This window comes from Hypanus sabinus, chromosome 16, assembly GCF_030144855.1.
Source record: "Hypanus sabinus isolate sHypSab1 chromosome 16, sHypSab1.hap1, whole genome shotgun sequence".
Classification (NCBI taxonomy): Eukaryota; Metazoa; Chordata; class Chondrichthyes; order Myliobatiformes; family Dasyatidae; genus Hypanus; species Hypanus sabinus.
In genome coordinates, this window is record NC_082721.1 from 45,034,172 (window position 1) to 45,060,458 (window position 26,287).

Genomic DNA, 26,287 nt, shown 5'->3' on the forward strand with positions numbered 1-26,287 from the left:
CAAGGTCCACGGCTGTCCATGTTCCCACTGTCCAAGTCCAAGGTCCACGGCTGTCCATGTTCCCACTGTCCAAGTCCAAGGTCCACGGCTGTCCATCTTCCCACTGTCCAAGTCCAAGGTCCACGGCTGTCCATGTTCCCACTGTCCAAGTCCAAGGTCCACGGCTGTCCATGTTCCCACTGTCCAAGTCCAAGGTCCGCGGCTGTCCATGTTCCCACTGTCCAAGTCCAAGGTCCACGGCTGTCCATGTTCCCATTGTCCAAGTCCAAGGTCCATGGCCGTCCATGCTCCCACTGTCCAAGTCCAGGGTCCACAGCTGCCCATGTTCCCCCTGTCCAAGTCCAAGGTCCGCGGCTGTCCATGTTCCCACTGTCCAAGTCCAAGGTCCACAGCTGTCCATGTTCCCACTGTCCAAGTCCAAGGTCCACAGCTGTCCATGTTCCCACTGTCCAAGTCCAAGGTCCACAGCTGTCCATGTTCCCACTGTCCAAGTCCAAGGTCCACAGCTGTCCATGTTCCCACTGTCCAAGTCCAAGGTCCACGGCTGTCCATGTTCCCACTGTCCAAGTCCAAGGTCCACGGCTGTCCATGTTCCCACTGTCCAAGTCCAAGGTCCACGGCTGTCCATGTTCCCACTGTCCAAGTCCAAGGTCCACGGCTGTCCATGTTCCCACTGTCCAAGTTGAAGGTCCACGGCTGTCCATGTTCCCACTGTCCAAGTCCAAGGTCCACGGCTGTCCATGTTCCCACTGTCCAAGTCCAAGGTCCACGGCTGTCCATGTTCCCACTGTCCAAGTCCAAGGTCCACGGCTGTCCATGTTCCCACTGTCCAAGTCCAAGTTCCACGGCTGTCCATGTTCCCACTGTCCAAGTCCAAGGTCCACGGCTGTCCATGTTCCCACTGTCCAAGTCCAAGGTCCGCGGCTGTCCATGTTCCCGCTCTCCAAGTCCAAGGTCCGCGGCTGTCCATGTTCCCACTGTCCAAGTCCAAGGTCCGTGGCTGTCCATGTTCCCGCTCTCCAAGTCCAAGGTCCACGGCTGTCCATCTTCCCGCTCTCCAAGTCCAAGGTCCGCGGCTGTCCATGTTCCCACTGTCCAAGTCCAAGGTCCGTGGCTGTCCATGTTCCCACTGTCCAAGTCCAAGGTCCACGGCTGTCCATGTTCCCACTGTCCAAGTCCAAGGTCCACGGCTGTCCATGTTCCCACTGTCCAAGTCCAAGGTCCGCAGCTGTCCATGTTCCCACTGTCCAAGTCCAAGGTCCGCGGCTGTCCATGTTCCCACTGTCCAAGTCCTAAGTCCACGGCTGTACATGTTCCCACTGTCCAAGTCCAGGGTCCACGGCTGTCCATGTTCCCACTGTCCAAGTCCAAGGTCCACGGCTGTCCATGTTCCCACTGTCCAAGTCCAGGGTCCACGGCTGTCCATGTTCCCACTGTCCAAGTCCAAGGTCCACGGCTGTCCATGTTCCCACTGTCCAAGTCCAAGGTCCACGGCTGTCCATGTTCCCACTGTCCAAGTCCAAGGTCCACGGCTGTCCATGTTCCCACTGTCCAAGTCCAAGGTCCACGGCTGTCCATGTTCCCACTGTCCAAGTCCAGGGTCCACGGCTGTCCATGTTCCCACTGTCCAAGTCCAAGGTCCACGGCTGTCCATGTTCCCACTGTCCAAGTCCAAGGTCCACGGCTGTCCATGTTCCCACTGTCCAAGTTGAAGGTCCACGGCTGTCCATGTTCCCACTGTCCAAGTCCAAGGTCCACGGCTGTCCATGTTCCCACTGTCCAAGTCCAAGGTCCACGGCTGTCCATGTTCCCACTGTCCAAGTACAAGGTCCACGGCTGTCCATGTTCCCACTGTCCAAGTCCAAGGTCCACGGCTGTCCATGTTCCCACTGTCCAAGTCCAAGGTCCACGGCTGTCCATGTTCCCACTGTCCAAGTCCAAGGTCCACGGCTGTCCATGTTCCCACTGTCCAAGTCCAAGGTCCACGGCTGTCCATGTTCCCATTGTCCAAGTCCAAGGTCCGCGGCTGTCCATGTTCCCACTGTCCAAGTCCAAGGTCCACGGCTGTCCATGTTCCCATTGTCCAAGTCCAAGGTCCATGGCTGTCCATGCTCCCACTGTCCAAGTCCAGGGTCCACGGCTGTCCATGTTCCCACTGTCCAAGTCCAAGGTCCACGGCTGTCCATGTTCCCACTGTCCAAGTCCAAGGTCCACGGCTGTCCATGTTCCCACTCTCCGAGTCCAAGGTCCACAGCTGTCCATGTTCCCACTGTCCAAGTCCAAGGTCCATGGCTGTCCATGCACCCACTGTCCAAGTCCAGGGTCCACGGCTGTACATGTTCCCCCTGTCCAAGTCCAAGGTCCACGGCTGTCCACGTTCCCACTGTCCAAGTCCAAGGTCCGCGGCTGTCCATGTTCCCACTGTCCAAGTCCAAGGTCCACGGCTGTCCATGTTCCCGCTCTCCAAGTCCAAGGTCCACGGCTGTCCATGTTCCCGCTCTCCAAGTCCAAGGTCCACGGCTGTACATGTTCCCACCATCCAAGTCCAAGGTCCGCGGCTGTCCATGTTCCCACTGTCCAAGTCCAGGGTCCACGGCTGTCCATGTTCCCACTGTCCAAGTCCAAGGTCCACGGCTGTCCATGTTCCCACTGTCCAAGTCCAAGGTCCACGGCTGTCCATGTTCCCACTGTCCAAGTCCAAGGTCCGCGGCTGTACATGTTCCCGTTCTCCAAGTCCAAGGTCCACGGCTGTCCATGTTCCCGCTCTCCAAGTCCAAGGTCCACGGCTGTCCATGTTCCCACTGTCCAAGTCCAAGGTCCACGGCTGTCCATGTTCCCACTGTCCAAGTCCAAGGTCCACGGCTGTCCATGTTCCCACTGTCCAAGTCCCATGTCCGTGGCTGTCCATGTTCCCACTGTCCAAGTCCAAGGTCCGCAGCTGTCCATGTTCCCCCTGTCCGAGTCCCAGGTCCGCGGCTGTCCATGTTCCCACTGTCCAAGTCCAAGGTCCGCGGCTGTCCATGTTCCCACTGTCCAAGTCCAAGGTCCACGGCTGTCCATGTTCCCATTGTCCAAGTCCAAGGTCCATGGCCGTCCATGCTCCCACTGTCCAAGTCCAGGGTCCACAGCTGCCCATGTTCCCCCTGTCCAAGTCCAAGGTCCGCGGCTGTCCATGTTCCCACTGTCCAAGTCCAAGGTCCACAGCTGTCCATGTTCCCACTGTCCAAGTCCAAGGTCCACAGCTGTCCATGTTCCCACTGTCCAAGTCCAAGGTCCACAGCTGTCCATGTTCCCACTGTCCAAGTCCAAGGTCCACAGCTGTCCATGTTCCCACTGTCCAAGTCCAAGGTCCACGGCTGTCCATGTTCCCACTGTCCAAGTCCAAGGTCCACGGCTGTCCATGTTCCCACTGTCCAAGTCCAAGGTCCACGGCTGTCCATGTTCCCACTGTCCAAGTCCAAGGTCCACGGCTGTCCATGTTCCCACTGTCCAAGTTGAAGGTCCACGGCTGTCCATGTTCCCACTGTCCAAGTCCAAGGTCCACGGCTGTCCATGTTCCCACTGTCCAAGTCCAAGGTCCACGGCTGTCCATGTTCCCACTGTCCAAGTCCAAGGTCCACGGCTGTCCATGTTCCCACTGTCCAAGTCCAAGTTCCACGGCTGTCCATGTTCCCACTGTCCAAGTCCAAGGTCCACGGCTGTCCATGTTCCCACTGTCCAAGTCCAAGGTCCGCGGCTGTCCATGTTCCCGCTCTCCAAGTCCAAGGTCCGCGGCTGTCCATGTTCCCACTGTCCAAGTCCAAGGTCCGTGGCTGTCCATGTTCCCGCTCTCCAAGTCCAAGGTCCACGGCTGTCCATGTTCCCGCTCTCCAAGTCCAAGGTCCGCGGCTGTCCATGTTCCCACTGTCCAAGTCCAAGGTCCGTGGCTGTCCATGTTCCCACTGTCCAAGTCCAAGGTCCACGGCTGTCCATGTTCCCACTGTCCAAGTCCAAGGTCCACGGCTGTCCATGTTCCCACTGTCCAAGTCCAAGGTCCGCAGCTGTCCATGTTCCCACTGTCCAAGTCCAAGGTCCGCGGCTGTCCATGTTCCCACTGTCCAAGTCCTAAGTCCACGGCTGTACATGTTCCCACTGTCCAAGTCCAGGGTCCACGGCTGTCCATGTTCCCACTGTCCAAGTCCAAGGTCCACGGCTGTCCATGTTCCCACTGTCCAAGTCCAGGGTCCACGGCTGTCCATGTTCCCACTGTCCAAGTCCAAGGTCCACGGCTGTCCATGTTCCCACTGTCCAAGTCCAAGGTCCACGGCTGTCCATGTTCCCACTGTCCAAGTCCAAGGTCCACGGCTGTCCATGTTCCCACTGTCCAAGTCCAAGGTCCACGGCTGTCCATGTTCCCACTGTCCAAGTCCAGGGTCCACGGCTGTCCATGTTCCCACTGTCCAAGTCCAAGGTCCACGGCTGTCCATGTTCCCACTGTCCAAGTCCAAGGTCCACGGCTGTCCATGTTCCCACTGTCCAAGTTGAAGGTCCACGGCTGTCCATGTTCCCACTGTCCAAGTCCAAGGTCCACGGCTGTCCATGTTCCCACTGTCCAAGTCCAAGGTCCACGGCTGTCCATGTTCCCACTGTCCAAGTACAAGGTCCACGGCTGTCCATGTTCCCACTGTCCAAGTCCAAGGTCCACGGCTGTCCATGTTCCCACTGTCCAAGTCCAAGGTCCACGGCTGTCCATGTTCCCACTGTCCAAGTCCAAGGTCCACGGCTGTCCATGTTCCCACTGTCCAAGTCCAAGGTCCACGGCTGTCCATGTTCCCATTGTCCAAGTCCAAGGTCCGCGGCTGTCCATGTTCCCACTGTCCAAGTCCAAGGTCCACGGCTGTCCATGTTCCCATTGTCCAAGTCCAAGGTCCATGGCTGTCCATGCTCCCACTGTCCAAGTCCAGGGTCCACGGCTGTCCATGTTCCCACTGTCCAAGTCCAAGGTCCACGGCTGTCCATGTTCCCACTGTCCAAGTCCAAGGTCCACGGCTGTCCATGTTCCCACTCTCCGAGTCCAAGGTCCACAGCTGTCCATGTTCCCACTGTCCAAGTCCAAGGTCCATGGCTGTCCATGCACCCACTGTCCAAGTCCAGGGTCCACGGCTGTACATGTTCCCCCTGTCCAAGTCCAAGGTCCACGGCTGTCCACGTTCCCACTGTCCAAGTCCAAGGTCCGCGGCTGTCCATGTTCCCACTGTCCAAGTCCAAGGTCCACGGCTGTCCATGTTCCCGCTCTCCAAGTCCAAGGTCCACGGCTGTCCATGTTCCCGCTCTCCAAGTCCAAGGTCCACGGCTGTACATGTTCCCACCATCCAAGTCCAAGGTCCGCGGCTGTCCATGTTCCCACTGTCCAAGTCCAGGGTCCACGGCTGTCCATGTTCCCACTGTCCAAGTCCAAGGTCCACGGCTGTCCATGTTCCCACTGTCCAAGTCCAAGGTCCGCGGCTGTCCATGTTCCCACTGTCCAAGTCCAAGGTCCACGGCTGTCCATGTTCCCACTGTCCAAGTCCAAGGTCCGCGGCTGTACATGTTCCCGTTCTCCAAGTCCAAGGTCCACGGCTGTCCATGTTCCCGCTCTCCAAGTCCAAGGTCCGCGGCTGTCCATGTTCCCACTGTCCAAGTCCAAGGTCCACGGCTGTCCATGTTCCCACTGTCCAAGTCCAAGGTCCACGGCTGTCCATGTTCCCACTGTCCAAGTCCAAGGTCCACGGCTGTCCATGTTCCCACTGTCCAAGTCCCAGGTCCGTGGCTGTCCATGTTCCCACTGTCCAAGTCCAAGGTCCGCAGCTGTCCATGTTCCCCCTGTCCGAGTCCCAGGTCCGCGGCTGTCCATGTTCCCACTGTCCAAGTCCAAGGCCCGTGGCTGTCCATGTTCTCACTGTCCAAGTCCAAGGTCCACGGCTGTCCATGTTCCCACTGTCCAAGTCCAAGGTCCGCGGCTGTCCATGTTCCCACTGTCCAAGTCCAAGGTCCACGGCTGTCCATGTTCCCATTGTCCAAGTCCAAGGTCCACGGCTGTCCATGTTCCCACTGTCCAAGTCCAAGGTCCACGGCTGTCCATGTTCCCCCGTCCGAGTCCAAGTCCCACAGCTGTCCATGTTCCCACTGTCCAAGTCCAAGGTCCACAGCTGTCCATGTTCCCACTGTCCAAGTCCAAGGTCCACAGCTGTCCATGTTCCCACTGTCCAAGTCCAAGGTCCACGGCTGTCCATGTTCCCACTGTCCAAGTCCAAGGTCCACGGCTGTCCATGTTCCCACTGTCCAAGTCCAAGGTCCACGGCTGTCCATGTTCCCACTGTCCAAGTCCAAGGTCCACGGCTGTCCATGTTCCCACTGTCCAAGTCCAAGGTCCACGGCTGTCCATGTTCCCACTGTCCAAGTCCAAGGTCCACGGCTGTCCATGTTCCCACTGTCCAAGTCCAAGGTCCGCGGCTGTCCATGTTCCCACTGTCCAAGTCCAAGGTCCACGGCTGTCCATGTTCCCATTGTCCAAGTCCAAGGTCCATGGCTGTCCATGCTCCCACTGTCCAAGTCCAGGGTCCACGGCTGTCCATGTTCCCACTGTCCAAGTCCAAGGTCCACGGCTGTCCATGTTCCCACTGTCCAAGTCCAAGGTCCACGGCGGTCCATGTTCCCACTCTCCGAGTCCAAGGTCCACAGCTGTCCATGTTCCCACTGTCCAAGTCCAAGGTCCATGGCTGTCCATGCACCCACTGTCCAAGTCCAGGGTCCACGGCTGTACATGTTCCCCCTGTCCAAGTCCAAGGTCCACGGCTGTCCACGTTCCCACTGTCCAAGTCCAAGGTCCGCGGCTGTCCATGTTCCCACTGTCCAAGTCCAAGGTCCGCGGCTGTCCATGTTCCCGCTCTCCAAGTCCAAGGTCCGCGGCTGTCCATGTTCCCACTGTCCAAGTCCAAGGTCCACGGCTGTCCATGTTCCCACTGTCCAAGTCCAAGGTCCGCGGCTGTCCATGTTCCCGCTCTCCAAGTCCAAGGTCCACAGCTGTCCATGTTCCCGCTCTCCAAGTCCAAGGTCCGCGGCTGTCCATGTTCCCACTGTCCAAGTCCAAGGTCCACGGCTGTCCATGTTCCCACTGTCCAAGTCCAAGGTCCGTGGCTGTCCATGTTCCCACTGTCCAAGTCCAAGGTCCACGGCTGTCCATGTTCCCACTGTCCAAGTCCAAGGTCCACAGCTGTCCATGTTCCCCCTGTCCGAGTCCCAGGTCCGCAGCTGTCCATGTTCCCACTGTCCAAGTCCAAGGCCCGTGGCTGTCCATGTTCCCACTGTCCAAGTCCAAGGTCCACGGCTGTCCATGTTCCCACTGTCCAAGTCCAAGGTCCGCGGCTGTCCATGTTCCCACTGTCCAAGTCCAAGGTCCACGGCTGTCCATGTTCCCATTGTCCAAGTCCAAGGTCCACGGCTGTCCATGTTCCCACTGTCCAAGTCCAAGGTCCACGGCTGTCCATGTTCCCACTGTCCAAGTCCCACAGCTGTCCATGTTCCCACTGTCCAAGTCCAAGGTCCGCGGCTGTCCATGTTCCCACTGTCCAAGTCCAAGGTCCGCGGCTGTCCATGTTCCCGCTCTCCAAGTCCAAGGTCCACAGCTGTCCATGTTCCCATTGTCCAAGTCCAAGGTCCGCGGCTGTACATGTTCCCACTGTCCAAGTCCAAGGTCCACGGCTGTACATGTTCCCACTGTCCAGGTCATGGCCGCGGCTGTCCATGTTCCCACTGTCCAAGTCCAAGGTCCGCGATGATCCATGTTCCTACTGTCCAAGTCCAAGGTCCGCGGCTGTACATGTTCCCACTGTCCAAGTCCAAGGTCCGCGGCTGTCCATGTTCCCACTGTCCAAGTCCAAGGTCCGCGGCTGTCCATGTTCCCACTGTCCAAGTCCAAGGTCCACGGCTGTCCATGTTCCCACTGTCCAAGTCCAAGGTCCACGGCTGTCCATGTTCCCACTGTCCAAGTCCAAGGTCCACGGCTGTCCATGTTCCCACTGTCCAAGTCCAAGGTCCACGGCTGTCCATGTTCCCACTGTCCAAGTCCAAGGTCCACGGCTGTCCATGTTCCCACTGTCCAAGTCCAAGGTCCACGGCTGTCCATGTTCCCACTGTCCAAGTCCAAGGTCCACGGCTGTCCATGTTCCCACTGTCCAAGTCCAAGGTCCACGGCTGTCCATGTTCCCACTGTCCAAGTCCAAGGTCCACGGCTGTCCATGTTCCCACTGTCCAAGTCCCAGGTCCGTGGCTGTCCATGTTCCCACTGTCCAAGTCCAAGGTCCGCAGCTGTCCATGTTCCCCCTGTCCGAGTCCCAGGTCCGCGGCTGTCCATGTTCCCACTGTCCAAGTCCAAGGCCCGTGGCTGTCCATGTTCTCACTGTCCAAGTCCAAGGTCCACGGCTGTCCATGTTCCCACTGTCCAAGTCCAAGGTCCACGGCTGTCCATGTTCCCACTGTCCAAGTCCAAGGTCCACGGCTGTCCATGTTCCCATTGTCCAAGTCCAAGGTCCACGGCTGTCCATGTTCCCACTGTCCAAGTCCAAGGTCCACGGCTGTCCATGTTCCCCCGTCCGAGTCCAAGTCCCACAGCTGTCCATGTTCCCACTGTCCAAGTCCAAGGTCCACAGCTGTCCATGTTCCCACTGTCCAAGTCCAAGGTCCACGGCTGTCCATGTTCCCATTGTCCAAGTCCAAGGTCCACGGCTGTCCATGTTCCCACTGTCCAAGTCCAAGGTCCACGGCTGTCCATGTTCCCACTGTCCAAGTCCAAGGTCCGCGGCTGTCCATGTTCCCGCTCTCCAAGTCCAAGGTCCGCGGCTGTCCATGTTCCCACTGTCCAAGTCCAAGGTCCACGGCTGTCCATGTTCCCACTGTCCAAGTCCAAGGTCCGTGGCTGTCCATGTTCCCACTGTCCAAGTCCAAGGTCCACGGCTGTCCATGTTCCCACTGTCCAAGTCCAAGGACCGCAGCTGTCCATGTTCCCCCTGTCCGAGTCCCAGGTCCGCAGCTGTCCATGTTCCCACTGTCCAAGTCCAAGGCCCGTGGCTGTCCATGTTCCCACTGTCCAAGTCCAAGGTCCACGGCTGTCCATGTTCCCACTGTCCAAGTCCAAGGTCCGCGGCTGTCCATGTTCCCACTGTCCAAGTCCAAGGTCCACGGCTGTCCATGTTCCCATTGTCCAAGTCCAAGGTCCACGGCTGTCCATGTTCCCACTGTCCAAGTCCAAGGTCCACGGCTGTCCATGTTCCCACTGTCCAAGTCCCACAGCTGTCCATGTTCCCACTGTCCAAGTCCAAGGTCCGCGGCTGTCCATGTTCCCACTGTCCAAGTCCAAGGTCCGCGGCTGTCCATGTTCCCGCTCTCCAAGTCCAAGGTCCACAGCTGTCCATGTTCCCATTGTCCAAGTCCAAGGTCCGCGGCTGTACATGTTCCCACTGTCCAAGTCCAAGGTCCACGGCTGTACATGTTCCCACTGTCCAGGTCATGGCCGCGGCTGTCCATGTTCCCACTGTCCAAGTCCAAGGTCCGCGATGATCCATGTTCCTACTGTCCAAGTCCAAGGTCCGCGGCTGTACATGTTCCCACTGTCCAAGTCCAAGGTCCGCGGCTGTCCATGTTCCCACTGTCCAAGTCCAAGGTCCACGGCTGTCCATGTTCCCACTGTCCAAGTCCAAGGTCCACGGCTGTCCATGTTCCCACTGTCCAAGTCCAAGGTCCACGGCTGTCCATGTTCCCACTGTCCAAGTCCAAGGTCCACGGCTGTCCATGTTCCCACTGTCCAAGTCCAAGGTCCACGGCTGTCCATGTTCCCACTGTCCAAGTCCAAGGTCCACGGCTGTCCATGTTCCCACTGTCCAAGTCCAAGGTCCACGGCTGTCCATGTTCCCACTGTCCAAGTCCAAGGTCCACGGCTGTCCATGTTCCCATTGTCCAAGTCCAAGGTCCATGGCTGTCCATGCTCCCACTGTCCAAGTCCAGGGTCCACGGCTGTCCATGTTCCCACTGTCCAAGTCCAAGGTCCACGGCTGTCCATGTTCCCACTGTCCAAGTCCAAGGTCCACGGCTGTCCATGTTCCCACTCTCCGAGGCCAAGGTCCACAGCTGTCCATGTTCCCACTGTCCAAGTCCAAGGTCCATGGCTGTCCATGCTCCCACTGTCCAAGTCCAGGGTCCACGGCTGTACATGTTCCCCCTGTCCAAGTCCAAGGTCCACGGCTGTCCACGTTCCCACTGTCCAAGTCCAAGGTCCGCGGCTGTCCATGTTCCCACTGTCCAAGTCCAAGGTCCACGGCTGTCCATGTTCCCGCTCTCCAAGTCCAAGGTCCACGGCTGTCCATGTTCCCGCTCTCCAAGTCCAAGGTCCACGGCTGTACATGTTCCCACCATCCAAGTCCAAGGTCCGCGGCTGTCCATGTTCCCACTGTCCAAGTCCAGGGTCCACGGCTGTCCATGTTCCCACTGTCCAAGTCCAAGGTCCACGGCTGTCCATGTTCCCACTGTCCAAGTCCAAGGTCCGCGGCTGTCCATGTTCCCACTGTCCAAGTCCAAGGTCCACGGCTGTCCATGTTCCCACTGTCCAAGTCCAAGGTCCGCGGCTGTCCATGTTCCCGTTCTCCAAGTCCAAGGTCCACGGCTGTCCATGTTCCCGCTCTCCAAGTCCAAGGTCCGCGGCTGTCCATGTTCCCACTGTCCAAGTCCAAGGTCCACGGCTGTCCATGTTCCCACTGTCCAAGTCCAAGGTCCACGGCTGTCCATGTTCCCACTGTCCAAGTCCAAGGTCCACGGCTGTCCATGTTCCCACTGTCCAAGTCCCAGGTCCGCGGCTGTCCATGTTCCCACTGTCCAAGTCCAAGGTCCGCAGCTGTCCATGTTCCCCCTGTCCGAGTCCCAGGTCCGCGGCTGTCCATGTTCCCACTGTCCAAGTCCAAGGCCCGTGGCTGTCCATGTTCTCACTGTCCAAGTCCAAGGTCCACGGCTGTCCATGTTCCCACTATCCAAGTCCAAGGTCCGCGGCTGTCCATGTTCCCACTGTCCAAGTCCAAGGTCCACGGCTGTCCATGTTCCCATTGTCCAAGTCCAAGGTCCACGGCTGTCCATGTTCCCACTGTCCAAGTCCAAGGTCCACGGCTGTCCATGTTCCCATTGTCCAAGTCCAAGGTCCACGGCTGTCCATGTTCCCACTGTCCAAGTCCAAGGTCCACGGCTGTCCATGTTCCCCCGTCCGAGTCCAAGTCCCACAGCTGTCCATGTTCCCACTGTCCAAGTCCAAGGTCCACAGCTGTCCATGTTCCCACTGTCCAAGTCCAAGGTCCACGGCTGTCCATGTTCCCATTGTCCAAGTCCAAGGTCCACGGCTGTCCATGTTCCCACTGTCCAAGTCCAAGGTCCACGGCTGTCCATGTTCCCACTGTCCAAGTCCAAGGTCCGCGGCTGTCCATGTTCCCGCTCTCCAAGTCCAAGGTCCACAGCTGTCCATGTTCCCGCTCTCCAAGTCCAAGGTCCGCGGCTGTCCATGTTCCCACTGTCCAAGTCCAAGGTCCACGGCTGTCCATGTTCCCACTGTCCAAGTCCAAGGTCCGTGGCTGTCCATGTTCCCACTGTCCAAGTCCAAGGTCCACGGCTGTCCATGTTCCCACTGTCCAAGTCCAAGGTCCGCAGCTGTCCATGTTCCCCCTGTCCGAGTCCCAGGTCCGCAGCTGTCCATGTTCCCACTGTCCAAGTCCAAGGCCCGTGGCTGTCCATGTTCCCACTGTCCAAGTCCAAGGTCCGCGGCTGTCCATGTTCCCACTGTCCAAGTCCAAGGTCCACGGCTGTCCATGTTCCCATTGTCCAAGTCCAAGGTCCACGGCTGTCCATGTTCCCACTGTCCAAGTCCAAGGTCCACGGCTGTCCATGTTCCCACTGTCCAAGTCCCACAGCTGTCCATGTTCCCACTGTCCAAGTCCAAGGTCCGCGGCTGTCCATGTTCCCACTGTCCAAGTCCAAGGTCCGCGGCTGTCCATGTTCCCGCTCTCCAAGTCCAAGGTCCACAGCTGTCCATGTTCCCATTGTCCAAGTCCAAGGTCCGCGGCTGTACATGTTCCCACTGTCCAAGTCCAAGGTCCACGGCTGTACATGTTCCCACTGTCCAGGTCATGGCCGCGGCTGTCCATGTTCCCACTGTCCAAGTCCAAGGTCCGCGATGATCCATGTTCCTACTGTCCAAGTCCAAGGTCCGCGGCTGTACATGTTCCCACTGTCCAAGTCCAAGGTCCACGGCTGTCCATGTTCCCACTGTCCAAGTCCAAGGTCCACGGCTGTCCATGTTCCCACTGTCCAAGTCCAAGGTCCACGGCTGTCCATGTTCCCACTGTCCAAGTCCAAGGTCCGCGGCTGTCCATGTTCCCACTGTCCAAGTCCAAGGTCCACGGCTGTCCATGTTCCCATTGTCCAAGTCCAAGGTCCACGGCTGTCCATGTTCCCACTGTCCAAGTCCAAGGTCCACGGCTGTCCATGTTCCCACTGTCCAAGTCCCACAGCTGTCCATGTTCCCACTGTCCAAGTCCAAGGTCCGCGGCTGTCCATGTTCCCACTGTCCAAGTCCAAGGTCCGCGGCTGTCCATGTTCCCGCTCTCCAAGTCCAAGGTCCACAGCTGTCCATGTTCCCATTGTCCAAGTCCAAGGTCCGCGGCTGTACATGTTCCCACTGTCCAAGTCCAAGGTCCGCGATGATCCATGTTCCTACTGTCCAAGTCCAAGGTCCGCGGCTGTACATGTTCCCACTGTCCAAGTCCAAGGTCCGCGGCTGTCCATGTTCCCACTGTCCAAGTCCAAGGTCCACGGCTGTCCATGTTCCCACTGTCCAAGTCCAAGGTCCACGGCTGTCCATGTTCCCACTGTCCAAGTCCAAGGTCCACGGCTGTCCATGTTCCCACTGTCCAAGTCCAAGGTCCACAGCTGTCCATGTTCCCACTGTCCAAGTCCAAGGTCCACGGCTGTCCATGTTCCCACTGTCCAAGTCCAAGGTCCACGGCTGTCCATGTTCCCACTGTCCAAGTCCAAGGTCCACGGCTGTCCATGTTCCCACTGTCCAAGTCCAAGGTCCACGGCTGTCCATGTTCCCATTGTCCAAGTCCAAGGTCCGCGGCTGTCCATGTTCCCACTGTCCAAGTCCAAGGTCCACGGCTGTCCATGTTCCCATTGTCCAAGTCCAAGGTCCATGGCTGTCCATGCTCCCACTGTCCAAGTCCAAGGTCCACGGCTGTCCATGTTCCCACTCTCCGAGGCCAAGGTCCACAGCTGTCCATGTTCCCACTGTCCAAGTCCAGGGTCCACGGCTGTACATGTTCCCCCTGTCCAAGTCCAAGGTCCACGGCTGTCCACGTTCCCACTGTCCAAATCCAAGGTCCGCGGCTGTCCATGTTCCCACTGTCCAAGTCCAAGGTCCACGGCTGTCCATGTTCCCGCTCTCCAAGTCCAAGGTCCACGGCTGTCCATGTTCCCGCTCTCCAAGTCCAAGGTCCACGGCTGTACATGTTCCCACCATCCAAGTCCAAGGTCCGCGGCTGTCCATGTTCCCACTGTCCAAGTCCAGGGTCCACGGCTGTCCATGTTCCCACTGTCCAAGTCCAAGGTCCACGGCTGTCCATGTTCCCACTGTCCAAGTCCAAGGTCCGCGGCTGTCCATGTTCCCACTGTCCAAGTCCAAGGTCCACGGCTGTCCATGTTCCCACTGTCCAAGTCCAAGGTCCGCGGCTGTCCATGTTCCCGTTCTCCAAGTCCAAGGTCCACGGCTGTCCATGTTCCCGCTCTCCAAGTCCAAGGTCCGCGGCTGTCCATGTTCCCACTGTCCAAGTCCAAGGTCCACGGCTGTCCATGTTCCCACTGTCCAAGTCCAAGGTCCGCAGCTGTCCATGTTCCCACTGTCCAAGTCCAAGGTCCACGGCTGTCCATGTTCCCACTGTCCAAGTCCCAGGTCCGCGGCTGTCCATGTTCCCACTGTCCAAGTCCAAGGTCCGCAGCTGTCCATGTTCCCCCTGTCCGAGTCCCAGGTCCGCGGCTGTCCATGTTCCCACTGTCCAAGTCCAAGGCCCGTGGCTGTCCATGTTCTCACTGTCCAAGTCCAAGGTCCACGGCTGTCCATGTTCCCACTGTCCAAGTCCAAGGTCCGCGGCTGTCCATGTTCCCACTGTCCAAGTCCAAGGTCCACGGCTGTCCATGTTCCCATTGTCCAAGTCCAAGGTCCACGGCTGTCCATGTTCCCACTGTCCAAGTCCAAGGTCCACGGCTGTCCATGTTCCCCCGTCCGAGTCCAAGTCCCACAGCTGTCCATGTTCCCACTGTCCAAGTCCAAGGTCCACAGCTGTCCATGTTCCCACTGTCCAAGTCCAAGGTCCACGGCTGTCCATGTTCCCATTGTCCAAGTCCAAGGTCCACGGCTGTCCATGTTCCCACTGTCCAAGTCCAAGGTCCACGGCTGTCCATGTTCCCACTGTCCAAGTCCAAGGTCCGCGGCTGTCCATGTTCCCGCTCTCCAAGTCCAAGGTCCACAGCTGTCCATGTTCCCGCTCTCCAAGTCCAAGGTCCGCGGCTGTCCATGTTCCCACTGTCCAAGTCCAAGGTCCACGGCTGTCCATGTTCCCACTGTCCAAGTCCAAGGTCCGTGGCTGTCCATGTTCCCACTGTCCAAGTCCAAGGTCCACGGCTGTCCATGTTCCCACTGTCCAAGTCCAAGGTCCGCAGCTGTCCATGTTCCCCCTGTCCGAGTCCCAGGTCCGCAGCTGTCCATGTTCCCACTGTCCAAGTCCAAGGCCCGTGGCTGTCCATGTTCCCACTGTCCAAGTCCAAGGTCCGCGGCTGTCCATGTTCCCACTGTCCAAGTCCAAGGTCCACGGCTGTCCATGTTCCCATTGTCCAAGTCCAAGGTCCACGGCTGTCCATGTTCCCACTGTCCAAGTCCAAGGTCCACGGCTGTCCATGTTCCCACTGTCCAAGTCCCACAGCTGTCCATGTTCCCACTGTCCAAGTCCAAGGTCCGCGGCTGTCCATGTTCCCACTGTCCAAGTCCAAGGTCCGCGGCTGTCCATGTTCCCGCTCTCCAAGTCCAAGGTCCACAGCTGTCCATGTTCCCATTGTCCAAGTCCAAGGTCCGCGGCTGTACATGTTCCCACTGTCCAAGTCCAAGGTCCACGGCTGTACATGTTCCCACTGTCCAGGTCATGGCCGCGGCTGTCCATGTTCCCACTGTCCAAGTCCAAGGTCCGCGATGATCCATGTTCCTACTGTCCAAGTCCAAGGTCCGCGGCTGTACATGTTCCCACTGTCCAAGTCCAAGGTCCACGGCTGTCCATGTTCCCACTGTCCAAGTCCAAGGTCCACGGCTGTCCATGTTCCCACTGTCCAAGTCCAAGGTCCACGGCTGTCCATGTTCCCACTGTCCAAGTCCAAGGTCCACGGCTGTACATGTTCCCACTGTCCAGGTCATGGCCGCGGCTGTACATGTTCCCACTGTCCAGGTCATGGCCGCGGCGGTCCCAGTTCCCAGTTTCCAAGTCCCAGGTTTGCAGCGATCCAAGTCCCTAGTCCCCCAGTCCGAGGTCCGTGTTCCTCTTTGTCCTCCTTGATTTCCCGATTTTCTGTATAGTGAATAATAAACGCTATTTTATTGAACCTGAGAAAGACGTGTTTGTGCCCTGCATGTGGGTCCTCTCCCAGCACCCTTGCCCCAACTTGTGACACAGGCAGCATCTATGGAAGAAAGTACAGCCGAAGTTTTGGGCCAAAACCCTTGAGCAGAACTGGAGAAAAAAAGCTGAGGAGTTGATTTGAAAGGTGGAGGGAGGGGAAAGAGAAATGCCAGGCGAGAGGTGAAACTTGGAGGGGGAAGGATGAAGCAAGGAGCTTGGAAACTGATTGGTGAGAGACAGAAGGCCATGGATAAAAGAAAAAAGAGGGGAGGGGTTATGGAGGAGAACCAAAGGGAGGCGATGGATGGGCAAGGAGATAACATGTGAGAGGGACAAAAGAATGGGAAATGGTGAAGGGAGGGTGCATTACTGGAAGTTTGATAAATCAATGTTCATGCCATCAGGTTGGAGGCTATCCAAATGGAACATAAGGAGTTGTTCCTCTAACCTTTGTGTGGCCTTATCCCTTTTTTCCATAGATGCTGCCTGGCCTGCTGAGTTCCTCCAGTATTTTGTGTGTGTTACCTGGATGACTGTCAGGAAAGAGAAAGGAAATTAGCAGCCAGAGCAGACTACCCCACTGGCTATTCCCTTTTATAATAATTATGCTGCCTTGGATACAGAACAAACTACCAGTGGGGCTACAGCAGCCAGACCTCTGGCACTGAGTTTGGTGCTGTGGCTCCGAAGGGAGGGTGTAGACATGAGATTCTGTGCACGTGATAGAGATACTCAGATGGAACGTTGCCTCCCTGGTGCCATGGTCAGGGATGGAGTCCACAGAATTCTAAAGGGGGACGGTAAAAAGTCTTGGTACATTGTGCAACCAATGACATCGGTAGGAAAAAGGGAGGAAGTCCTGAAGAGAAAATTCAGGGAGCTTGGTAGAATGTTGAAAAGCAGGATCTCCTGGGTAGCAATTTCTGAATTGCTACCTGTGCCACGCACCAATAAGGGTAAGAATAGGTTGATGTGGCAGATTGAATGCATAGCTGAGGAACTGGTGCAGGGGGCAGGATTTCAGATTCTGGATCATTTGAATCTCTTCTGGGGGAAGATATGACCTGTACAAAACCAACATGTTATGTGATGAGGACCAACATACTTGTGACAGGTTTGCTAGAACTGTTGGGAAGCATTTAAAGTAAATTGGCAGGGGAATGGGAAACTGAATGATAGTGCTAAGGATAAAGCTGAAGGTGGGCATACAAGCAGAGGCAGGGCATAGTAAAACTGTCAGGAAGGACAGGCGGATGTTAGGGCAAAATTGCAGTCAGTGGAATGAGTTGCAGTGTAACAGGGACAAGATCAAAAAGGGTGATGAATACAGGACATGTTCAGCACAACTTTGCGGGCTGAAAGGCCTGTATTGTGCTGTAGGTTTTCTATGTTTCTATGTGATATCTGAATGCCCACAGTATATGGAATAAGCTAGATTACCTTGTTGCATAGTTAAGAGATTGGCAGGTATGACGTTGTGGGCATCATTGAGTCATGCCTGAAAGAAAATTATGATTGAGAGTTTAAAATCCAAGGTACACATTGTATCAAATGAACAGGCAGGTAGGCAGACGGGGTGGCATGACTCTTTGGTAAAAAGTGAAATCAAATCCTTAGAAAGAGGTGATGAGACAGCAGAAGATGTAGAATCATTCTGGGAAAATTAAGGAGCTGCAAGGGTGAAATGACTATTATATACAGGTCCGCAACAATAGCCAGGTTGTGGGCTACAAATTATGAGAGATAGAAAATGCATGTCGAAAGGGTAAATTTACGATAGTCATGGCAGATTTCAATATGCTGGTAGATGGTGAAGATCAGATTGGTGCGGGTTTTGGATCCCAAGAGAAAGAATTTGTAGAATGCCTGTGAGATTGTGTTTTAGAGCAGCTTGGTGCTTGAGCCACAGCTTGTGGTTGAGCCCACTGGGGATCAGCTATTCTGGATTAGGTGTTGTGTAATGAACCAGATTTGATTAGGGAGCTTAATGTAAAGGAAACCTTAGGAGGCAATAATCATAATGATAGAATTCACCTTGCAACTTGGGGGGGGGGGGGAGAAGCTACAGACAAATGTATCAGTATTACAGTGGAGAAAAGGGAATTACAGAAGAATGAGAGAGGAGTTGGCCAAAGTTGATTGGAAGGAGACACTAGCAGAGATGACAGCTGGGCAGCAATGGCTGGATTTTCTGGGAGCAATTCGGAAGGCACAGGATAGATATATCCCAAAGAAGTAGTATTCTAAAGGCAGGATGACATGACTGTGGCTGACAAGGAAAGTCAAAATCAACCCAAAACAAAAGTGAGGGTGTATAATAGAACAAAAATTACTGGGAAGTTAGATGATTGAGTCGCTGTTATAAACCAACAGAAGGCAACTAAAAAGCCATACGGAGGGAAGAGATGAAATATGAAGGGAAGCTAGCCAATAATAGCAAAGATGATACTAAAAGATTATTCAGGTATATTAAGAGTAAAAGAAAAGTGAGACTCAATATATGACCACTGGGAAATGACTCCGGAGAGGTAGTAATTGAGGACAAGAAAATGGCAGATGACCTGAATGAGTATTTTGTGTCAGCCTTCATTATGGAAGACACTTAGCAGTATGCCAGAAATTTGAGGGTGTCAGGGGGCAGAAGTGAGTGCAGCTGCTATTACTAAAGAGAAGGTGCTTGGGAAGCTGAAGGATCTGAAGGTAGATAAGTCACCTGGACCAGATGGACTACACACCAGGGTTCTGAAAGAAGTAGCTGAAGAGATTGTGGAGGCATAATTGATGAACTTTCAAGAATCACTAGTTTTTGACATGGTTTCAGTGCACTGGTAATTTGCAAATGTCACTCCACTCTTCAGAATGGGAGGGAGGCAGTTAGTCTGACCTCAGTGGTTGGGAAGTTGGAGTCGATTGTTAAGGGTGAAGTTTCGGAGTACTTGGAGGCACATGGTAAAATAGGCCAAAGTCAGCATGGCTTCTTTAAGGAAAAATCGAGTCTGGCAAACCTGTTGAAATTCTTTGAGCAAATAACAAGCAGGATAGACAGAGGAGAATCAGTGAATGTTATGTACTTGGATTTTCAGAAGGCCTTTTACAAGGTGCCACACATGAGGCTGCTTAGCAAGATAAGTGTCCATGGTATAACATTAAAAATACTAACATTGATATACAATTGGCTAATTAGCAGAAGACAAAGAGTGGAGCAAGAGGAGCCTTTTCTGATTGGCTGACAGTGACTAGTGGTGATCAGCAGGGATTGGTGTTGGGACTGCGTCTTTTTACCTTGTATGTCAATGATTTGGATAACAGAATTGATGGCTTTGTGGCCAAGTTTTTGGACAATATAAAGATAGGTTGAGTGACAGGTAGTGTTCAGGAAGCCTCGAGGCTGCAGAAGGGTTTAGACAGTTTCGGAGAACGGGCAAAGAAGTGGCATATTGAATACAATGTCATACACTTTGATAGAAGGAATAGAAGTGTAGACTATTTTCTGAATGGGAAGAAACTTTAAAAATCTGAGGTGCAATGGGATTTGGGTGCTCTTGTGCAAAATTCCCTTAAGGTTAATTTGCAGGATGAATCAGTTGTTACATACCATGTAGGTATCTTGTGACTGTCACATGACCATGATGTAATTGAGTATCTGGTGAGCATGATGTAATGGTCTTGTGATGGTGGAGTGATGTATTTTCCTGCCAGTGTGAGGTCATGTGATGGCCTATTTTCAACAGGTATAATACAGGGAAAGCCTGCTGTGATGGAGGAGCTTTTTGTTGGGACGTTGTTTAAGTTATCTGTTACTCTGTTATGCTGCGTATTTGGTTTCATGACGCAGTTTTGTTTTAAAGTGGGGTTTTAATTCCCACTGTAAGGTACGTTGTCATTGTGCCAGCAGTTTTGAAAAATCACTGCCAGTTATGTTTGATGTATCTTCAATTTAATTTTAAAGTCTAAGGATTGGAGAGTGAAGATTTACTAAGGTACGAGAACCCAAAGGATCGAGTAAAGTTGGTGTTGTCAGCGGTAATACAGGATCGACCTTATTGAATATTCATTCGGAAGGTAGTAACCTGCATCCGAGATAGCCCCTGCATTGTGAAAACAGAAAGGGTTGGGCGCAGCGTTATTCATCAAGGAGAAGGTCAGTTGTTTTAAGCCATTTTAATTAACTTCGTGATAAATCCTTTGGGCAAGGCATATTTTGGTTGGGATCAGCAGTAACGTCATGTCGTCGAGGAATTTGTTACTTCAGGAAAGTCTCTCCTTATTGACTGCTTAAATCATTTGGACATTTATCGCTTTAAGAACTGTTCTATTTGCCGTATAGCAGTTAACTTCCGGTTGAGTTAGTCATTTGTTTACTTTTCATTTTTATTGAGCAGTGTTTAATAAATGTTTTATTTGTTTATAAAAAACCTGTCTCAATTTAATATTCATTGTTGCCATATTGTAACACAGCGGTGAGGAAGGAAAATGCAATACTAGCATTCATTTCAAGAGGATGTGAATATAACAGCAAAAATGTAATGCTGAAGTTTTATAAGGCACTTGTGATACCTTACTTGGATACTGTGAGCAGATTTAGGACCCTTATCTATGAAAGGTTGTGCAAACGTCAGAGAGGTTTCAAATTGAAGTACATTAAAATGGTTCCAGGAATGAAAGGCTTATCATATAAGTAGCATTGATTGCTTTGGTTCTGTACTCGCTGGAATTTAGAAGATGAGGGGGATCTCTTTGAACTTTATCAAATGTTGAAAGCCCTATATAGAGTGGATGTGGAGAGGACGTTTCCTATAGTAGGCAAGTCTAGGACCACCTCAGAATGGGGGGGACATCCATTTAGAATGGAGATTAGACAGAGGATGGTGAACTGTTGAATTCATTGCCACAGGTGGCTGTAGGGGCCAGATCACTGTGCCTATTTAAGTTGGAAATTGATAGGTTTTTGATAAGTCAGGGTGTGAAAGGTTACGGGGAGAAAGCAGGAGGGTAGGGTTGAGAGGGAAATGGATTAGCCATGATCAGATGGCAGAGCAGACTCAATGGGCTGAATGGCCTAATTCTGCTCCTATTTTTGTGGTCCAATCCCTGTTTTTTTTGGCCCTTTAGCCCCACACTATTGCATTAGAACAAACAATAGTTCATGATGACTCAAGGAACATAGAAGGAGTATTTGGTTGAGCTGCATTCTGCTTATCTTTGTCAAGAATGGGTCCATGCAGCAGACCCCCACAGCTCTGTATGTCTGTTGAACCATCCATAGAACTACTAATTTAGTTCTAACTTCTTTTCCAACTCATGAGGAATTAGTCAAGGGAATTATTTTTGTCTTGGAGGACTAACATCAAGGTGCAGGCAAACATAATATTTGATTTCTTTTCAGGCTAGAGTGAGCATTTATTATTTACAACAGGCAATGGAAGAACTGGAATCACAGAGCCATACAGCAGAAGGAATCCTTTTGGTACACCACATCCATTACGGCTCTCAGCAGGGAAACCTTACTCCAAATCCGTTGCCCTCTCTGTCTGTCCACAAAGTGTTACACACCCAGTTCTCTAGAACACAATAAAAAAGGAATTGAGAACTTAACTGTCAAAATGCATTCCTTTGTCACAAATGTATCTGAAACTCAATCAAGACTCATACGATTCTTTGGTATTTAAATACATAAAATTATATCAGCTATTTACAGAAACAAAGTTATACATACAATTAATCATTAACACATACAGATTGTCCCATGAGCTCTGCCACGGCGTTTGGGTGCCCTCGTAGATGGACAGCTCAATAGGGTCAGCAATCACATTCATGAGTATGCACATCCCAGCCAATTAGTGTTTCATTGTGGCTGTATTTAACACTCTTCCTCTTGTTTCAGTCTTGCTGAGTCTTGACCAAAACATAGCTTTTGTCCTTGTTCCAAGAGGGAGAAGTACAGTTTTGATTGATGCTGTAAAGGAGAGGAATTTATTAGTATTATTAAGTTGCTGCTTCCAATCTGCAGTGCCATCAGTGTCTTTTCCTCTGCTGTGGGCCATAACCACACATCTTGTCATACAGTAAAAGAATCCAGAGTCACTGCAGCACTGAAAAATATCTTGGGCCCATCAAGTCTATGCCAAACTATTTTTATGCCTCATTCCATCAACCTGCATCTGGACCATAGTCCTCCATTCCACTGTCCATCCATGTACATACTTATTCAAATTTCTCTTAAATGCTTAACTCAAACCCATGTCTACTACTAGCACAGGCAGCTTGTTCCACACTCTCGCCACCCTCTGAGGGAAGAAGAGCGCCCTCATGTTCCTCTTAAACATTTCATATTTCATCCTTAACCTTAGACCTCTGGTTCTAGTCTCACCAATCTCTAGAAAAAGACTGCATACATTAACCCTAGCTATAGCCCTCATAATGTTGTGTACCTTTATCAAATCTCTTCTTATTTGCACGCTAGGGAATAAAGTCCTAACCTTTTCAACCTTTCCCTATAACTCAGATCCTCAAACTCCAGCAACAACCTTGTTCATTTTTTCTGCACTCTTTCCTGTAGATAGGTGACCAGAACTGCATACAATACTCCAAATTGAGTCTCACCAACATTTTATACAACTTCAATGTAACATCACAACTCCTGTACTTTGTACTTATATTAACAAAAGCCAATTTGCCTAAAACTCTCTTTACTACCCTAACTACCTGTGATGCTACTTTGAAGGAATTATGGATCTGTATTCCCAGATCCCTTTGTTCTACCACAATCCTTAGTGCCCAACTTCTCACTGTGTAAGTCCTACCCTGGTTTATCCTCCCAGAGTTTCACAAGGAAAAGGACATGGAGGACCAGGAGATCAGTGCTGAGTGCATAAATACGTTATGGTGTTTAGAGGTCAAGGAGGAGAAAGTGTTGGGTTTCCTAATGATAATCCCCCAGGCCCTAATGGGATTTAGTCCAGGTTATTGAGGGAAGCAAAACACAAGATTGCTGGGGCCTGACCAGCATCTTTGTGACCTTTCTAGACTAGGTGAGGGCCCAAAGAAATGGCAAGTGGCTAATGTTGTACCTCAATTTAAGAAGGGAACAAGGAAATATCTTGGAAACCATAGACTGGTGAATCCCACGTCAGCTGTAAGGAAATTACCAGAGAAGTTTCTTAGTGTTAGAATCTGTGAGCATTTGGCCTAACTAAAGAGAGTCAGCATGGCTTTTTGTGGAGCAGGTCATGTCTTAACAACTTAATTGAGTTTTTTGACAGGGTGATGACAGAGATCGATGAGGGTAGGGAAGTAGATGTTCGCTACATGGATTTTAGTAAGGTGTTTGATCAAATTCCTCATGGAAGGCTAATCCAGAAGATTAGGATACATGGGGTCTGCAGCGAATTGGCTGTTTGGATTCAGAACTGGCTTGTGCATAGAAGAGAGAGAGTGGTGGTTGAAGGAACTTATTCGAGTTGGAGATCTGTAATTAGTAATGTTCCTCAGGGATCAGAGGTGCTGGGATCCCTGCTGTTTGTGATGTATATAAATTATCTGGATGAGAATGTAGATGGATGGGTTAGTAAATTTATGGAGGGCTCCAAGATTGGTGGAGTTGTGGACAGCGTACAATACTGGCAAAGAATACATTGCAATAAAGACCAGCTGTAAATATGTGCAGAGGTATGGCAGATGAAATTTAACCCTGATAAATGTGAGGTGTTGCACCTTGGTAAGGCAAATGCAAGCAGACAGTACACTGTTAAGGGCAAGATCCTTAGTGTTTGTGAGCAGAGAGATCTTGACAAGAGGCTTGATGTGATGGTTAAGAAGGCTTATGGATTGGCTGCTTTTATTAGTCGAGACACTAAATTCAGAAGACTGGAGGTTATGTTGCAACTTCATAAAACTCTGGTTAAGCTACTTTTGGAGCATTTCTGGAGTAAATTACCATTTACTCGGAGACTGGTGGATGTTTGGAATGTGCTACCTGGTATAGTGGTACAGGAAAATGTATTAGAGGCTTTTAAGAAATGTTTGGATAGGCACATGAATAGGAGGAAGAGGGAGGAATATGGAATTGTGTAGGGAGGAGGGATTCGTTTTTATGTTTTTATTTTTTTTATCTGGTTCCGCACAACATTGTGGGCCAAGGGCCTGTTCCTGCGCTCTACTGTTCTATCCAATACTTGTCTGCATTAATAGCCTTCTTCACTGTCCACTACACCCCCAACCTTGGTGTCTTCCACAAATTTGCTGATCCAGTTTACCACATTACCGCCACAGTAGTGTAACGGTTAGCACAACATTATTATAGCCCTGGGCATCAGAGTTCAAAGTTCAATTCCGATGTCATCCATAAACAGCCTGCATGTCTGCTCCATGGCTTTTCTCCAGCTGTTCAGGGACCCTGATCAGAGTAACTGTGCTCATTTCTGGTTGCCTCACTACAGGAAGGATGTGGAAGCCATAGAAAGGGTGCAGAGGAGATGTACAAGGATGTTGCCTGGATTGGGGAGCATGCCTTATGAGAATAGGTTGAGTGAACTCGGCCTTTTCTCCTTGGAGCGAAGGAGGATGAGAGGTGACCTGATAGAAGTGTACAAGGTAATGAGAGGCATTGATCGTGTGGATAGTCAGAGGCTTTTTCACAGGGCTGAAATGGCTAGCACGAGAGGGCATAATTTTAAGGTGCTTGGAAGTAGGTACAGAGGAGATGTCAGGGGTAATTTTTGTTACGCAGAGAGTGGTGAGTGCGTAGAATGGGCTGCTGGTGGCAGAGGTGGAGGTGGAAACGATAGGGTCTTTTAAGTGACTCCTGGATAGGTACATGGAGCTTAGAAAAATAGAGGGCTATGGGTAAGCCTAAGTAGTTCTAAGGTAAGGACATGTTCGGCACAGCTTTGTGGGCTGAAGGGCCTGTATTGCATTGTAGATTTCGATGTTTCTATTAGGCTAGGGTTGAAATGGTGGTTGCTGAGATGGCACGGGTTGAAGGACCAGAAGGGCCTACTCTGAATTCTATCTCTAAATCAAATAAAGGTAAATTTATTATCCAGATCATTGATATAGGTGACGAACAACAATGGACCCAGCACCAAACCTCTAGTCACAAACCTCCATCAGATAGGCAACCATCTACTTCCACTGCAGCCTCTTGCACAAAGCCAATCTTGAACCTAATTTACTATCTCATCCTGAATGGCAAATTAGTGAACTTTGACCAACCTCCATATGGGATCTTGAATACAAGTTTATAAACTGAACATCACATGCTCAATCTTTCCAACTTCCAAAACACTAACCAGTGAGCTCTAACTAATATTGGAGAAGTGGCCCAGTGAAATTACTAATGCAGACACCAAGGATTTCAATGGACCACTTGCCCAGAGAGGTATCAATTATATCTGTAATCAAAAAGCTGCAGATGCTGGAAATCTGAAATTAAAACAAAGTGCTGGTGATCAGAACTTCATTGACTAGAACTTAACTCTGTTTCTCTTTCCAGAGATGCCGACAGATCTGCCAAGTATTTCCAGTATTTTCTGTTTTTAATTTCAAATGCACATTTCTCATATGCTGTGCTAGTACACTCCATAACTGGCACCCTAGTTGGTTCACTCTTCTTTCACTCTGAACTGCATTACTGCGTTGTAAAACTCTTATGAATCTATAAATTTATTAACCATCTTCCTAACCACTGAGGTCAGACTAACAGGCCTATAATTTCCAATTTTTCTACCTCTATCCCTCGTGAAGAGTGAAGTGACCTTTGAAATTTTCCAGTCTTCCAGAGCCATTCCAGAATCTGGTGATTCTTGAAAGATCCTTACTAATGCCTCCACAATCTCTCAGCCACCTCTTTCAGAACTCTCAGATGTACGCTATCTGGTCCTGGTGTTTTATCTACATTTAGACCTTTCAGTTTCCCCAAGATCTTTCTCCCTAGTAATGGCAGCTTCACACACTCTGGAACTTCCACCATACTGCCAGTGTCTTCCACAGTTAAGATTGATGCAAAATATGTTTTCAGTTCATCTGTCACTTCTTTGTCCTCCATTACTACCTCTCTGGCATATTTTTCCGGTGGTCCGATATCCATTCTCACTTCTCTTTCACACTTTATGTATCTGAAGAACCTTTTGGTATCCTCTTTAATATTATTGGCTAGCTTACTTTCGTATTCCATCTTTACCTTCTTAGTTACATTTTTTAGTTGTTGTTTTAAAACCTTCCATCCTCTAAGTTCCCTCTAATTTTTTTTTCTATTATATGCCCCCTCTTTGGCTTTTATGTCGGCTTTGACTTCTCATATTACCCACAGTTGTGTCATCTTGTCTTTAGAATACTTTGAATAATTTGTATTATTTTACATAAAGTAACACCTCTGGTAATTTCATATGACATCTAATGTCATATTACTTGTCATGTTTGTAATTGCAATTTTGTTTGTGGAATTTACTCAGTTCTATTAAACTTCTAAAACATGCTCTGGGTTATGTTGCTCTTTGAGCCTGGACAAGTGTGAACTGTCCTAGAGTTCAGGTGTTACAGTAAAATGTTCTCACTCTGTTATTGCCGTGCAGTTTTTTTTTTGA

At 51.7% G+C, this 26,287-nt stretch overlaps 1 protein-coding gene across 1 annotated transcript in view; it reads left to right on the plus strand.

Moving 5' to 3' along the window:
- The first annotated feature begins 19,708 nt into the window (after positions 1 to 19,708).
- LOC132405837 (procathepsin L-like) overlaps positions 19,709 to 26,287 on the plus strand; it is a 66,464-nt gene continuing 59,885 nt past the window's right edge. Inside the window, exon 1 of the mRNA XM_059990828.1 lies at positions 19,709 to 19,845. The gene's annotated coding sequence lies outside the window, so the exon portion shown is untranslated. The remainder of the gene's footprint in view (positions 19,846 to 26,287) is intronic.